At 43.0% G+C, this 14,780-nt stretch overlaps 1 protein-coding gene across 1 annotated transcript in view; it reads right to left on the bottom strand.

Annotated features, from left to right (window-relative positions):
• LOC126488646 (uncharacterized) overlaps positions 1-14,780 on the bottom strand; it is a 77,575-nt gene that overhangs the window by 55,842 nt on the left and 6,953 nt on the right. The window lies entirely within an intron of this gene.

The following is a 14,780-nucleotide window of genomic DNA, read 5'->3' as shown; positions in this document are numbered from 1 at the left end:
TAAAAAAATAATAAAATATATGTCATAGGAGATGGAAATATGATGATCGAAGTATTCTCTTATGATACATAGTAAGTTTGAGGTCAGCACAGATTATGTGAGACCCAATCTCAGAAGATCAAAATAAAGAACATGAGAAAAGGAGGGGCCTCCAAGTACTACCTCTGTCACAGGAGGGTATTTCTTCCCTTTTTCCCTCCCAAAGCAGGGTTTCCTAGCTGGTCTGTATCTCTCTGTGTAGACCAGACTGCCCTTGAACTCTGAGATCCTTCCTGCCTCTGTTTTGTGAGTGCTAAGACTAAAGGTGTGTGCCACTATCACCTGGCTCACACAAGAATATTTCACTCAACTGTCCACAGAGATCTGACTGTGTTCCCATGGTCCCATAGAATTTTGATGGAGCTAAAAGACTCCCATCACCTAGTGTTGTAGCCACGATATAACACAATGTGCTCCTAGTATTAAATTAACCTATGAGCTGCCCATCATTCAAAACCATAGGATACCAGCTGTGCATAGCATCTGGTACTTGCTTCTGATGACATTATGTGTTATGTGTACATTGTTTTTCATCATTGTTTTAGATGCTTCTAATTTTATAACTGCCTCACTTTCTCTTATGCTTGGTTTAATCTTATTTTGTTTCTATGATTCTAGGAGCAACATGTTGTATTTAAATATATGAATATTTGTATGTATATACATTATGTGTGTGTGTGTGTGTGTGTGTGTGTGTGTGTAATACTCTTTGATTGACAGACAGATAAATGCATGGTAGGCTATAGAATCAGGTTTGGGGACATTCTGTTGTATAGCAATTTCCTCTGAATTGGAGTGTCCCACTCTGAATAGAAGCTCCTTTAAGACTCAGGAAGTTCTGAACTGAGAATGATGGCATATGTACACCTTCAGTCCCAGCAGTCAGGAGGCAAAGGCAGGAGGATCTCTGTGAGTTTGAGACCAACCTGGTCTACAGAGTGAGTTCCAGACTAGCCAGGGCTACAAAGTGAGACCCAGTCACAAATAAAATCAAAGGCTTGGGAGGTTCTGAAAAGAAGCTTGTTAAGACTCTGGGGGCCAACAACTCACTAGCCACAGGAAGAGTCTGAAACTGACTAAACTCACTTATTCTCCCCTTCCGATGTTATATAAGCAGTAAGGATTTCCGAGAGAAGAGCCTCCAGCTGTCAGACTGCCTGCAGGCTGTGGAAAGAGCTCTAGCAGTACAGCTTTCCTTTGCCAACACCTTTGGTGGGCTGAGCTATCTCATGGAGCAGGTACCTTTATGTCTATGCTGTAAATAACCCCTTGCCCATACTCCTATAAGTAACCCCACAAAACCCATTGGTTCACTAAACTGGACTTTGGTGGTACCATTACTTTGATCTGTTGTTTGTCCCTGAGCTAGAAGTGAGTGGACTAGATATTTGTTCTTATTTTCCAGGAATCATGTCACACACACACACACACACACACACACACACACACACACACACACGCCACTTCCACTACCATTACAACGCTGGCTGCTTTTTACAAGTCATTTATTTGAAGTTCAGTATACTGACACATACCTGCCATATCAGGATGGGGAAGTGTGAACTGGGAGTGTGTGTGTGGTGGGGCGGGGGGAGGGGGGGGCAGAAGCTCAAGGTCATCCTTGACTACACAGTGAGTTAGAGGGCAAAACAACAACCAACAAAGAAAACTAAGGCATTCTTTTGGGCTGGAAAGGTAACTCAGGTGCATAGCACTTGCTTAGCATATACAAGCTCTAGGTTTGATCCCCAGCACCAGGGACTGGTTGGCAAGTTGATCCCTTGTCTTACTCTTGATCTTAGTCAAAATGGCAAGAAATAATTGAATGTTGATCTGTGTGGGAAGAAAGAGAAAGCTGGAAAGTGGCAGTCTTACCAGGGTCCTTGACAGCCATCTAAGGAAGGGACCACAAATGGCCACCACCAGCTTGAACGCTCACACTGGCCTTGAGGTCATAGTGATTTAAGCACACACTCAGCTGAACTCTTGCCACTTGGAGATAGTCTAGAAAATGGCACAGCCAAAAGTACCTGAGAAACTGACTTGTGCTGGGGAATATTGGTTTAACCAGGCAAAGACGTGTGATATTTGTTCGTGCTACATTTGTTAGCCATGTAAAGATGTATGTGTTGCATGTTCATTAAATAAAATTAACCTGGTCATAGAGAGGTGGGGTTAGCTAACTGGTCAGCAGGAAGAAGCAGGGAGGATCTTAGTGTGGTTTTGTAGGTTGAGATGCTGTGGAATGGAGTTACTTCCAGGACACCAGCAAAGAGAGGAAGTTAGCCCCTTGCTATTCTAATTCTCTGAGCTCACAGGTTTTCATCCTAGCCTTTGAATCTGGAGTTTTAGTGAAATGATAGAGATTTAGTTAGAACTACCTTTACTGACAGCAACAGAGCCATTTGGAAGGAACATAATCCCTCTTACCACTGGGCTGCTAGTAGTTTGAAGTACAGCCAGGGTAAGGAAGGTAAAACAACAGACCTGCCCTAGAGTCAGATGTGGGGGTGGTTAGAATCAAGGTGCACTGTAGTAGGGGACTGCTCGTTTATTTCCTGGCCACCCAGACCCAGATAATAACATAGAAACTATATTAGTTACAACACTGCTTGGCCAATAGCTTAGGCATATTTCTAGCTAACTCTTAACACATTAAATCAACCTGTTTCTATTGATCTGTATATCACCACATAGCTGTGGTCTGCTGGTAAGGTTCTGTGAGGAGTCTGTCTCCTTTGGCAGCTACATGGCGTCTCCCTGACTCCTACTACTTTCTCTCTACATCTCTGTTAACATTCCCTACCTGACTTTACTTTGCTAAGTCATTAACCAATTAAAAACAACAATACAGAAGGACATCCCACATCAGCAGGCATTTAGAACTTGGAAGACTTACTATCCCACCCCTCATTCCCATTTATAGTTTATACAATTAGGGCTGGTGAGATGACTCAGTGGTTAGGAGCACTGACTGCTCCTCCAGAGGACCGGGGTTCAATTCCTAGCACCCACATGGCAGCTCGCAGCTGTCTGTAACTCCACTTCAAGAGAATCTGACATCATTATACCAATGCATATGAAATAAAGTTAAATACAGTTTAAAAAAATAATTTCTACAATTATTTCCTTTTGCCAGAACTTAGTGTTTGTATATTTCTTTAATCACGAATAGATCGTTTCTTCTTTTATCTTTTTGCTGGTGCCTGGGTGATCACTTGCTAAATATATTTCACCATTTTATTTACTTCAGGCTAAAGCCCTGGCACCAATACGTTGGCTCCTCCACACCCAACCCCAAGCTGCACATTTCAAAGATAAATCACTGTAATTATTTGTTGTCTTGAAAAGGAGCAGGAGATATGCACGTCGAACTAATATGCACCTTTAATCCACTCGAATGACACTTTGGAGAATGGATGCTGGGAACCCTTAACGCTGGCTTCATATTTCCAGATTCTCCCAACTGGAGGAGATAATTGAGGCTTGTGGAATGCGTTGGGAAATTTTTATTTATTTTTCCGAGAGTCCCACCCCTAACTATATATTTTTAAAGATTCATATTGAATTTCAACGGTCAATTCCGAGGGCTGGCTAATTCCTCAAGCCTCTTCAAGATGAACAGAAAACTAGAGGTTTGGAATCCATAGAACTCTTTGAGATCAGGCTGTAGAAATTTTTATTACGTTGCTTTGATTTCCTTTTTAGAAGGCTTTTATTTTTCCTGTTTAGCAATTTTTCCTTAATCATAACTACAGACAATAATCCTCTTTTCTTCCCTTCACTGAAAAGGAAAAGAAAAATGTGGGTGGAGGATTGTACTAATACATGTTCCCTCTTCCAGTATGAGGCAGAAAAGAGAAGTTTTCTGAATTTTCCCCAGTCAGGTAGATGGATTTAAAAACTGGGTCACATAAGGAGCTTGAGCTGACTTTGTGGACAGAATGGGCCGAAATCCAAGCGCTATTTTCACTCAGGGAATGTGGCAGCCTGTGTGGCGAGGTGGAACCCAGCCCTCATTCCCCCACGGTTGCCAAGCTGTGCTTCAGGACAGCACTTCTTGCTCTGTGGCAGAAATGTCTTGGTCCGTTTTGGGGGAACATCTAACAGGCTCTTGGGGAAAAGTCTTGGCTCATCAGAATAGTTCATGCTAACCTCGCCACTGCTGTGCTCTTAATTATACCGGCTTCTACTTGCTCTCTATGTAAGAAAATGTGGGTGGAAAATGCTAGGGTCGAACTTAGGGTTTTTTGGTACTTGTTTGTGTGTGTGCGCGCGCGCTCGTACACACATGCACATGCATGCAGGTGCCTGCAGAGGCCAGAAGGCCTCAGAAACCTTGGAACTGCACTTAGAGATGGTTGTGAGCTGTCAGATGGGGTGCTGGGAACTGAACTTTGAAGAGCCACAAGCACTCTTAACCACTGAGCCATCTCTCCAGCCCCTTAAATTATCATCTTCTAATCAGTCTTTAGACGACCAAAACTAATGATAAACAAAACACAAGAAAATAATTTTCAAAATTCCAATTCTCTGTAAAGCAGATTTCCAATGTTAATTTCTAGAATAATCTGTTTCATCAATCAATGTTCAGTCTCCCCTGCATGGTTCAGAAACCCCCAAACACCCCCAACCCTGCTGGTTCAGAGAGTCTCCAAACAAAGGAAAGGTGCCAAAAAGCCCAGTTTTGCATTCTTGGTGGCTGTTGCAACTTCTTCTCCAAAATTGCCAGCTGCCCAAGTCTTCACCTAAGCACTCAGCTTTTGACCATATGTGGGCACAATCCCAGCTTGTGGTAGACACATTATCACCCCTTGCCTACAGCCTACAAAATTTCCCTGCTTTAAGGAACATGGGATGTACTCACTCATATTTGGTTTCTAGCCATAAATACAGGACATTGAGCCTATAATTAGTGATCCTAGAGAAGCTAAATAAGAAGGTGAACCCAAAGAAAAACATATAGGCATCCTCCTGAATATTAACCTTCATCAGGCGATGAAAGGAGACAGAGACAGAGACCCACATTGGAGCACTGGACAGAAATCTCAAGGTCCAAATCAGGAGCAGAAGGAGAAAGAGAACAAGCAAGGAACTCAGGACCGCGAGGGGTGCACCCACACACTGAGACAATGGGGATGCTCTATCCGGAACTCACCAAGGCCAGCTGGCCTGGGTCTGAAAAAAGCCTGGGATAAAACCAGACTCGCTGAACATAGCGGACAATGAGGACTACTGAGAACTCAAAAACAATGGCAATGGGTTTTTGATCCTACTGCACGTACTGGCTTTGTGAGAGCCTAGGCTGTTTGGATGCTCACCTTACTAGACCTGGATGGAGGTGGGTGGTCCTTGGACTTCCCACAGGGCAGGGAACCCTGATTGCTCTTTGGGCTGACGAGGGAGCGGGACTTGATTGGGGGAGGGGGAGGGAAATGGTAGGCAGTGGCTGGGAAGAGACAGAAATCTTTAATAAATAAATAAATAAATAAAAATTTCCCTGATTTAGTTTGGGGGTGCAACCTCTCTGGCCTTGATCTCTGGGCCCTGAGAACCCCTGTAGTTTTGGAGCTTGTCCTGAAACTAGCTCTTGTAGACCAGGCTGACCTCGAACTCACAGAGATCTGCCTGTCTCTGCCTTTACTGGGATTAAAGGCCACCCAACCTGTTGTATTTTTTCAATCCAGCTTGATTTATCTTGCTTCGTCAGATAAATTTATTATGGTAAGCAGGGACGGAAAACCTATTAATCAAACCTGTGTGAATTTTCAAATTTTTCTAATATTAAATTTAATAAGGATATTAAACTTGTTTTTGCCATTTCTTTCTCCTTTTCCTGTTTTTTGTTTGTTTGTTTTGTTTTTTGAGGCAGGACCTTATGTAACCCAGGTTGGCCTGCATCTCCCTAGTCACTGAGACTGGCCTTGAGGTTTTTTGGCTTGGTTTGGTTTGTCGAAACAGGGTTTCTCTGTAGCTTTGGAACCTCTCCTGGAACTTGCTCTGCAGTCCAGGCTGGCCTTGCACTCACAGAGGCAGAGACAGAGGCAGGAGGAGTTCTTTGAGTTCAAGGTCAACCTGGTCTACTGAGCAAGTTCCAGGACAGTCAAGGATAGACAGAAAAACCCTGTCTTTGAAAAAAATAAATAAATAAAAAATAAAAAAAAGAATGACTGGCATTTGGCCCAAGTTCCAAAGGAGGATGACTTTAAATTCTTAGAATTTCACCCAGGGACAGGGATGTCTTTATTGTCTGTGATGGGCCTTTGGACTTCTGAGTACCTGCTGAGTGTGCTGGGAAGGCTGATCACGTGAGTAAAGGAGTAAAGGGTGGGGTGTTTTGAGCTATAGAGATGCTGATGCAATGAACCAACTTCCAGGGTGAGGAAGAAGCTGGTGTGCTGACTGAGCTCAGTTACAAGGCCTGTGTCAGTCAGTCCTGCATATGCAATGAAGGCCAATGAAAACTGTCACTGCCACTTGAGGCACGGATTGGGGAGGGTTTCCAGTTGGTGAGTAAACGGACATGCTGATGTTTGTAAGGAGAGAGTTTTCTCTGTCGTTAAGATGACCAGCTGCACTTTGTTGTGACAAAAAATAGCTGAGAAAATTAGCACAAAGAGGAAAACTTTTATTTTGACCCACAATTCTATGGTTTTCAGCTTATCTGTAGCTGGCCTATCTGGTGGAATGAGTGTATTCTACAGAGACATTTGGGTTTTTTGCTTTTTTGTTATTTTTGTTTTGTGTTTTCGAGACAGGGTTGCTCTGTAGCTTTGGAGCCTCTCCTGGGACTAGCTCTTGTAGTCAAGGCTGGCCTCGACCTCACAGAAATCCACCTGCCTCTGCCTTCCGACTAAAGAGACATTTATACTCTTGTCTTTGACTATCAGGCTCTTGAAAGAATGGGCCAGAAGAAATTAGAATTTCCTATGGGGCCCTACTGGGTAGGTGGTCGTAGATTCTGTAAGAGAGCAGAGTGAGGTGCCTGGAGAGATGGCTCAGGAAAATAGAGCACTGGCTGCTCTTCCAGAGGTCCTGAGTTCAATTCCCAGCAACCACATGGTGCCTCACAACCATCTGTAATAAGATCTGCTGTCCTCTTCTGTACTGTAGGATACATGCAGGAAGAAACCTATATACATAATAAATAAAAATCTTTAAAAAAAAAAAAGAGAGAGAGAGCAGAGTGAACAAGTCGCTGGGAGTAAGATAGTAAGCAGCACCCTTCCATGTCTTTCCCATCAGCCAGATCCCTGCCCCGCTTAAGTTCCCGTCCTGACTTCCTGTGATGAAGAATAGCGCTGTGGAAGTGTAAGCTAAACAAGCCTTCCCTTCCCAAGTTGTGTTGGCCATGGTCTTTGATCACAGCAATGATGACCCTTACTAGGACAAGTGCCAGACTCAAGCTCCATCCAAGTCAGGGCAGGGATCTTGTCAATATCCACTTGGAACAAGGGAGTTAAGAAAGAAGATGGGGAGCAGACAGAAAAGCAAAGCCTGGGTGTGGTGTCCAAATACTAAGAACGAGTAGACAAAAGGTCGGTGCATACATATCACAGAACAAAACTGCTCATGTTTAAATAAAGAAAGAAAGAAAGCCAGAAACAAGGCTTGGGTACAGAGCCACCAGCTTCTGCTAACATCGTCACTAAATCACTAGAAGCAAGTCTTCTGGTGACTAGCCAGGGTGGAATGGAGTCAGTGGGTACTGCAATTATCTTTGCTACATCTGGGTGGATCTAAGGCCAGAAACTTTGTACACGAGATAAAGAACTTAAGTTCTCCCTGTGGATCACTTCTTAAATAAAATATGCTGGACTCACAATCATCGCAATATGTTTTGGTACTTTGGATCTCTTGATAATGAAATATGAATGAGAAATGCTTCTTAGCACTAGGTTGTCCACAAAAGAGTAAAATGACTGGTTGGCTTTCAAGTGGTCTCCCAAGGTTGTTGCTCCAGAACTCCCTCAGCCCACTGTTTTTCCTGGCTTCCAGGTATGTAAAGGCCAATTTGTTATTATTTTAGAATTCGGCTAAGTAAACCTTAGGCCTCTGAAGTATATAAACCAGAGTGTGTGTTTATTTAAATGTAGTTGTCTGGGACTGAAGAGATGGCTCAGTGATTGATAGATTTCCTGAAGTGTACAGGATTGATAGTTGCTCCTGAAGATTTAGGTTCAATGCCATTCAATGCCCAGCCCTCTAGTGGTGACTCACAACCATCTGTGGTTCTAGTTCCTGGGACTTCAGTGCTTTCTTCTAACTTCTGTGAATACCAGTCATACCCATGATACACATACATACATGCAGGCAAAGTAGTTATAAACAAATAATAAAATTTAAAAAAAATTGAATACATGTTTATACACACACACAATTGTAGTATAGCAGACTGGAGGGATAATTCATTCATTAAAAGTGCTTGCTACTCAACCATGAGGAATAAAGTTCGGGTCCAAGCATCCACAAACCGAGCCAGGCATTCTTCACATGCCTATAATTCCAACTCTGAGAAGGAAAGAGTCAGGAGGATCTATGAGACTCATTGACGTCAAGACTAGCTAAGAATACATAAGGGAGGGACCCTGCCTCAAAGAATAGGGGGGAGAATGATAGAGGAAGTCTCCTGGCATCCTCTTCTGGGCTCCACGTACATGTATAGGACAAATACACAGAAGCAGACACAGAGAAACCCTGGAAGGAAGGAAGGAAGGAAGGAAGGAAGGAAGGAAGGAAGGAAGGAAGGAAGGAAAGAAAGAAGCAAGGAAGGAAGGAAGGAAGGAAGGAAGAAAGAAAAGGAAGGAAGGAAAACTGAGACAAGGAAAATATTGGAAAGAACAACAATACAGCTTATATCTTTGTCATACAGGAAAAAATTAAAGATTATATTTTTAACTGAATGAGTTGGCATGGATGTGGCTCAGTGACAGAACTCTCCCCTGGCATTCATGAGGTTATGCCTTTGTTCTTCATCACTGAGAAGAAAAAGAAAAGTTGGAAGAAATCAGTTGGAATATTTGAGCTGGGGATAGGACTCAGGGGTGGAAGACTTGTGAGCATGCTGAGGACCTGTGTTCTAGCATGGCAAAGAGCACACACACACACACCCACACACCACACACACATGCACACACACACATACACACGCACACACACGCATGCATGCACGCACACACACACGCCTCACTGTTAATTTAGTTGTTTGGAACCATTCTACCTCTGATGAGTCACTTAAAGCCCTTCTGAGACACAAAAATGGGCTATCAATGCAGGTCATCACTTTTTCAGACAGACTAACCTGTTAGAAATGTCAACATCTTGCCTTAAAATCTGTTTCCAGAACCTTCCTCTCACGAATTCTCATTCATCTCCATGGAACCCAACCAAACACATGTAATCATTCTCACAACACAATGTTTCTTTGCTACTTGAAGAGACTTCCTCTTTAGGAAGGACCCTGCCTCTTTAATACCCTGCCTCTTCAGGGACAAGTGCCCCAGATCTGTTCCTCCAGCTGAATTCCTTACGACTCCTCTTCTCTGCAGTCCTTCCCATGCTCACTACTCCAGACTTTTGTTTCATTAGAGCCCCTTGTAAACTATGTGAATTAGTTGAAGTCCAGGCTAAACTTAGTCTGCTTCGTTCAAAATGTCAGCGGGAGATCCAGGAAAGACATAGCTTGATGTGGGTTTGCAGAGATCCCAGGCTTCAGGGTTCCTTGTCTCTCTCATTCGCTAGTTCCATTTTCATTTTCTTACAAGAAGAGTTTGTATTCCAGGCAGATTTTTCCCTCAGGACAGCAAGATAATGAGAGAATTCTAGCCTTATACCACACACTTCAGGCTAGCAGAAAACACAGGGAATGCTTCCAAAATCCTAGAAAAAGTCTCTGCCACCAACGGAGGGTGACGTGCCCACTGACGAAGAGTAAAGCCCCAGAAGGACACAAGTTTGGGTGGGAAGAGCTGGTGTCCGGAAGGGAAGTAGGCTGGAAAAATGGAACACAGTGATATCCAGACACAATCTTAGTACCTCGGGTGAGCTGTGACCTGGGACACAGCTGTACAGTCACCTTCCTTGTTCTGCCTTCATAACCAAACATGGGAAGGAGGGAGAGTGTGGGGGAGAAAGGGCAGGGCAGAGGGAGGGAGGGAGGGAGGGAGGGAGGGAGGGAGGGAGGGAGGGAGGAAGGGACAGCTCTCCATTCTGAAGCTGCACCAGAAGCTGTTATTTCCCTCTGCTAGCAGCTGATGCATGGTGCAGATGTAGAGAGACTTACATTAACATAAAACACTGTTCTTCATCTTCCAGACCATAGCATATAGTGAGAAGGAGGAAGAAGAGGAGGAGATATTGTCCTAGTATCAGGCACTCTGACAGAAAGCATGGCATGGGATGGAAGCTGGCAGCAACACAGGAAGAAAGTGGAAACTATAATTCAAAATGCAGAGCAGAGGTGTCAAAAAAAGATGAACAAAGTTCCCAATTTCAAACCTAATATAGAACTACAGCAATCAAGACAGCGTGGAATTGATATGAGAAGACATATAAATCAATGGGAAAACATCGAGAGCCCAGAAATAAACAATGTATTTATGGCCAATTGATTTTTGAAAAAGGGGCCAAGGTAATTCAATGTGAATTGCCTTTGCAATGAATGGTGCTGGAGCAATTAGATACCCACATGTAGAAATGTGACTTTACATTGTCCCCTCATCCCATGCACAGGAGTGAAGACAACGAATGGATGAGGACATAGAACATGAGTCATCGAATGGTAAATTAGACACCAGCAAAATTACTTGTCAGCGACTAGGTATGTAGCTCAGTGGGCAGAGTCCTTGCCTCAAATACAAAAAAAAAAAAACCCACAAACAAAATCTCTGGGTGCGATCCCTGTGACGTGTAATGCATGCTGTAATCTCAGTACTGGAGAGGTGGAGGCAGGAGGATCAGAAGTTCAAGGTTATCCTCAGCTACATATTTGATTTGTCTCAAAAAAAAAATAACAGCAGCAACAACAAAAAAATTACATTTCGAACTTCAAAAGACAACTATATAGGAAATTTTTAAAAGGCTATAGGACAGGGGAAAATACTTGGAAAAGCATATACAGAACAAATGACTAAAGCTTATGCAGAATAGAGAATTCCAAACGAAGTAGACGACGACTCAGTTTTAGAAATGGACAAAGGGACATGAAGATGGGCAAGGCCACCACTTCTTAGGAAAATGAGAATGGAAACCATAATCTGACACCTCTTTGTAACTACTAGAATGGTTATAATAGTAATAATAATCAATAATAACAATACCAGACAATGTGGCCAGAGAGATGCCTCAATGGTTAAGAGCAATGGCTGCTTTTCCTGAGGATCAGGGTTTGATTCCTAGCACGACGTGGAAGCACAATGGTTTGTAACACCAGTTCCAGGGAACCTGATACCCTCTGGCCTTTGTGTGCATGGCATGCACGTGGTGTGTTAAAAACACATGCAGGCAAAATATCCACACATATAAAAAACAGTTTTTAAAAAGTCAGACCATACGAAACACTGGCAATGGTATGAAGATAATGTCATATTTATACATCGATGGTGGGAATTTAAAATGATGCAGCTGGCTGCAAAGAATCTTGCAGTTTCTTTAGAAACCAAATAAACAAAAATCTACCTGACGGTAAAGCAATTTCAGCCCCAGAAATCTACAGAGAGGAAATTAAACCTTGGCTTACAAGCAAAGACTCATACGCAAATGTTTATTAACATCATTGCTGACAATCATCAAGAAGTTGTAAATGTCTAGTCTTATGGTACATGTCGAATGAATGGGCAAATGGGCTATGTTCATATAATAGAAGAGCATCCTGCATAAAAAGAGCGGGTGAGAAATTCCTAATATGTGAGCCCAGTCCATGAGACACACCGGGAGAAAGGAGCCAGCCACGGAGAACCCAAATATTGTTTGATTAAATTTAAACGCAATGCCTGGAAGAGGCCGGTCCATGTGGATGGAAAATGGAGCAGTAGCTGCCTGGAGCTGAGGCCTGGAGAAAGCATGAAGGATCAATTTCTATTGATGGAAATGTCCCAATACTGGATTGTGGACATGTGTACACAGCTCCGTATATTTAGTAACAGCCACTAAATTGGATGCTTATAATGGATGGTTCTTACAGGCTGTAAATGCACCCACCCCGTTCTTAAGGAATATTCACCCCACAGTCATCCAGAGACAAACATTGCCCCATTTACAGTTCTTGGTTCTACCAGCTGAGTTGAAGGACACACTTAGAGGCCAACTTTGTAACTAAAGAAAAGGAAGTTATGACCCAACTACATGGTGCAATTATCAATGACTTTTACACTCCTCCACCCCCACATTTTAAAATTAGCAAAACCTTTTTTGGTAGCATAGACCTGTAATTCCAGGTATTGAAAGAACTGAGGGAGAAGAATTATTAATTCAAGATTTATACTGGCTACAGAACGAGTTCAAAACCATATTGACAACCTTCTCTCGCTCTCTCTTCTTTTACTCTCTCTCTCTCTCTCTCTCTCTCACACACACACACACACACACACACACACACACGAGAGAGAGAGAGAGAGAGAGAGAGAGAGAGAGAGAGAGAGAGAGAGAGAAGAGCTGAGGATAAAGTAGTAGTGGGGGTAATGCGTGCCTTTAGTCCCAACACTTGGGAGGCAGAAGCATGTAGATCTCTGAGTTCAAAGTCAGTCTGTTCTACAGAGTGAGTTCTAGGACAGCCAGGACTACATGGAGAAACTCTCTCTTGGAAAACAAAACAAAAAGTTCAGTGATAGAACACTTACTTAGCATCTGCAAGACCAAAATTAATAAATGTCTTTTTAAGTCTGAAGAAAACAACTCACACTTTCCCAAACTCCTCCACTCCTCCTGGGAGCTGGTGGTTAGCTCAGTAGGTAGGGTGCTTGGTATGAAACTCTGGGTTTGATTCCCCAACTGACATCAGCTAAATATGACGGTACATATAGCAAGTCCAGTATACCATGCTTTTTGGGTGGGGTGTGGGGGAGTCACCAACCAGCTCCCAAATCATGACACAGATTTATTACTTTTGAATACTCAGCCTAGTTTAGGCTTATTTTGGCTAGTTCTTTTTAACTTAAATTAACCTGTTTCTCTTTATCTAACTTTTGCCTCAGGGCTTATTACCATTCTGTATATCTTATTTTCGTTGCTTTTCTATGACTGACTGGTGGTTGCCTGGGTGTGTCCCCTTTTTCTCCCTGTTCTCTTCTGTCCTCCTTCTTCTCTCAAGTCTAGAGTCCTTCTTTTTATCCTCTCTGCCTGTCAACCCCATATTCTGTCTAACTATTGACTGTTGTGATTTTTATTAGACCAGTCAGGTGCCTCAGGCAGGCAGGATGAAACAAAGGCAGCACATCTTTACATAACTAAACAATTGCAGCAGAAACAAATGTAACCCACCTTTATGATGGAGGAGGGTCATCTGTCTATCTGTTATTCTCATTGGTTAATAAAGAAACTGCCTTGGCTTTTTGATAGGGCAGGATTTAGATAGGTGGAGTAGACAGAACAGAATGCTGGGAGGAAGAGGGAAGTGAGGCAATTGCCATGCCTCTCCTCTCTGGGTCAGATGCCATGGAGCCAGCCACCAGGTCAGACATGCTGAATTTTTCCCTGTAAGCCACCACCTTGTGGTGCTACACACATTAATAGAAATGGGTTAATCAAGATATGAGAGTTAGCCGAGAAGAGGCTAGAACTAATGGGCCAGGCAGTGTTTAAAAGAATACAATTTGTGTGTTGTTATTTCGGGTGTAAAGCTAGTCATGTGGGAGCTGGGCAGGATGAAAAGCAGACCGGCCTGCTTGCCTCCTCTCCACACCTTTACACAGCTAAAGTAATAGTCCACAACATAAACAAATGTAACACACCTTTACACAGCTAAAGTAATAACCCACAACATAAACAAATGTAACATGTCTTTACAGAGTTAAATATTCCACAACAGTCCAGCACTCTAGGTGAGGAAGCAGGAAGGCAGGGTGCTTAAGATCATCCTTGGCCACACAGGAAACTTGAGGCCAACCTGGGCTACATGAAGCTGTCTCAGGAGGGGAAAGAGTAGTTGAAGATCTAACAGCATCAAATGAACCTTCCTTTATAAGAAAGTCTCAGAAAGACTGCAACTGAATCACAAAAAAATATCTTTTTAAATCAGTGTGTTTGTTGGTGATAATGTCTGTAGCTCTGGTTGTCCTGGAACTTGTTATGTAAACCTGTCTGGCCTTGAATTCATAGAGATCTGTCTGCTGCTGACTTCTGGCCACCTGGGATTGAAGGCATGTGCCTCTATGTCTAGTTGATCTAGTTGATGCTGTTTTTATTCTAAAAATTACATTTACTTATTTGTTTAGGAGGTAAGTGTGCCACGGTACAAGGGTACAGGTCAGAAGACAACTTGCTGGCCCGTGGGGGGCAAAAGGCTCTTTTTCACCATGCGGCCCATGGGAATTGAACTCAGGCTTGGCAGCAAGCACCTTTACCGGATGAGCCATCTCGCTGGTCCTCTCAGTCATTTTATAAAGCGTTAGTTACACCATGTTTATGCATCTATTCACACATAAGGGAGGGCCGCCAGCAGTGGCTTTTTTTTTTGTCCAAGTGTTTTCTTTTTTTTTTTTTTAATTTTATTGAGAATAAGAAAAAAAAGTTTCCGCCTCCTCCCA

The sequence above is a fragment of the Alexandromys fortis genome, unplaced genomic scaffold, assembly GCF_014885135.2.
Source record: "Alexandromys fortis isolate MF-2015 unplaced genomic scaffold, M_Fortis_MF-2015_v1.1 scaffold_215, whole genome shotgun sequence".
Lineage (NCBI taxonomy): Eukaryota > Metazoa > Chordata > Mammalia > Rodentia > Cricetidae > Alexandromys > Alexandromys fortis.
This window is presented reverse-complemented; position numbering and strand designations above follow the sequence as displayed.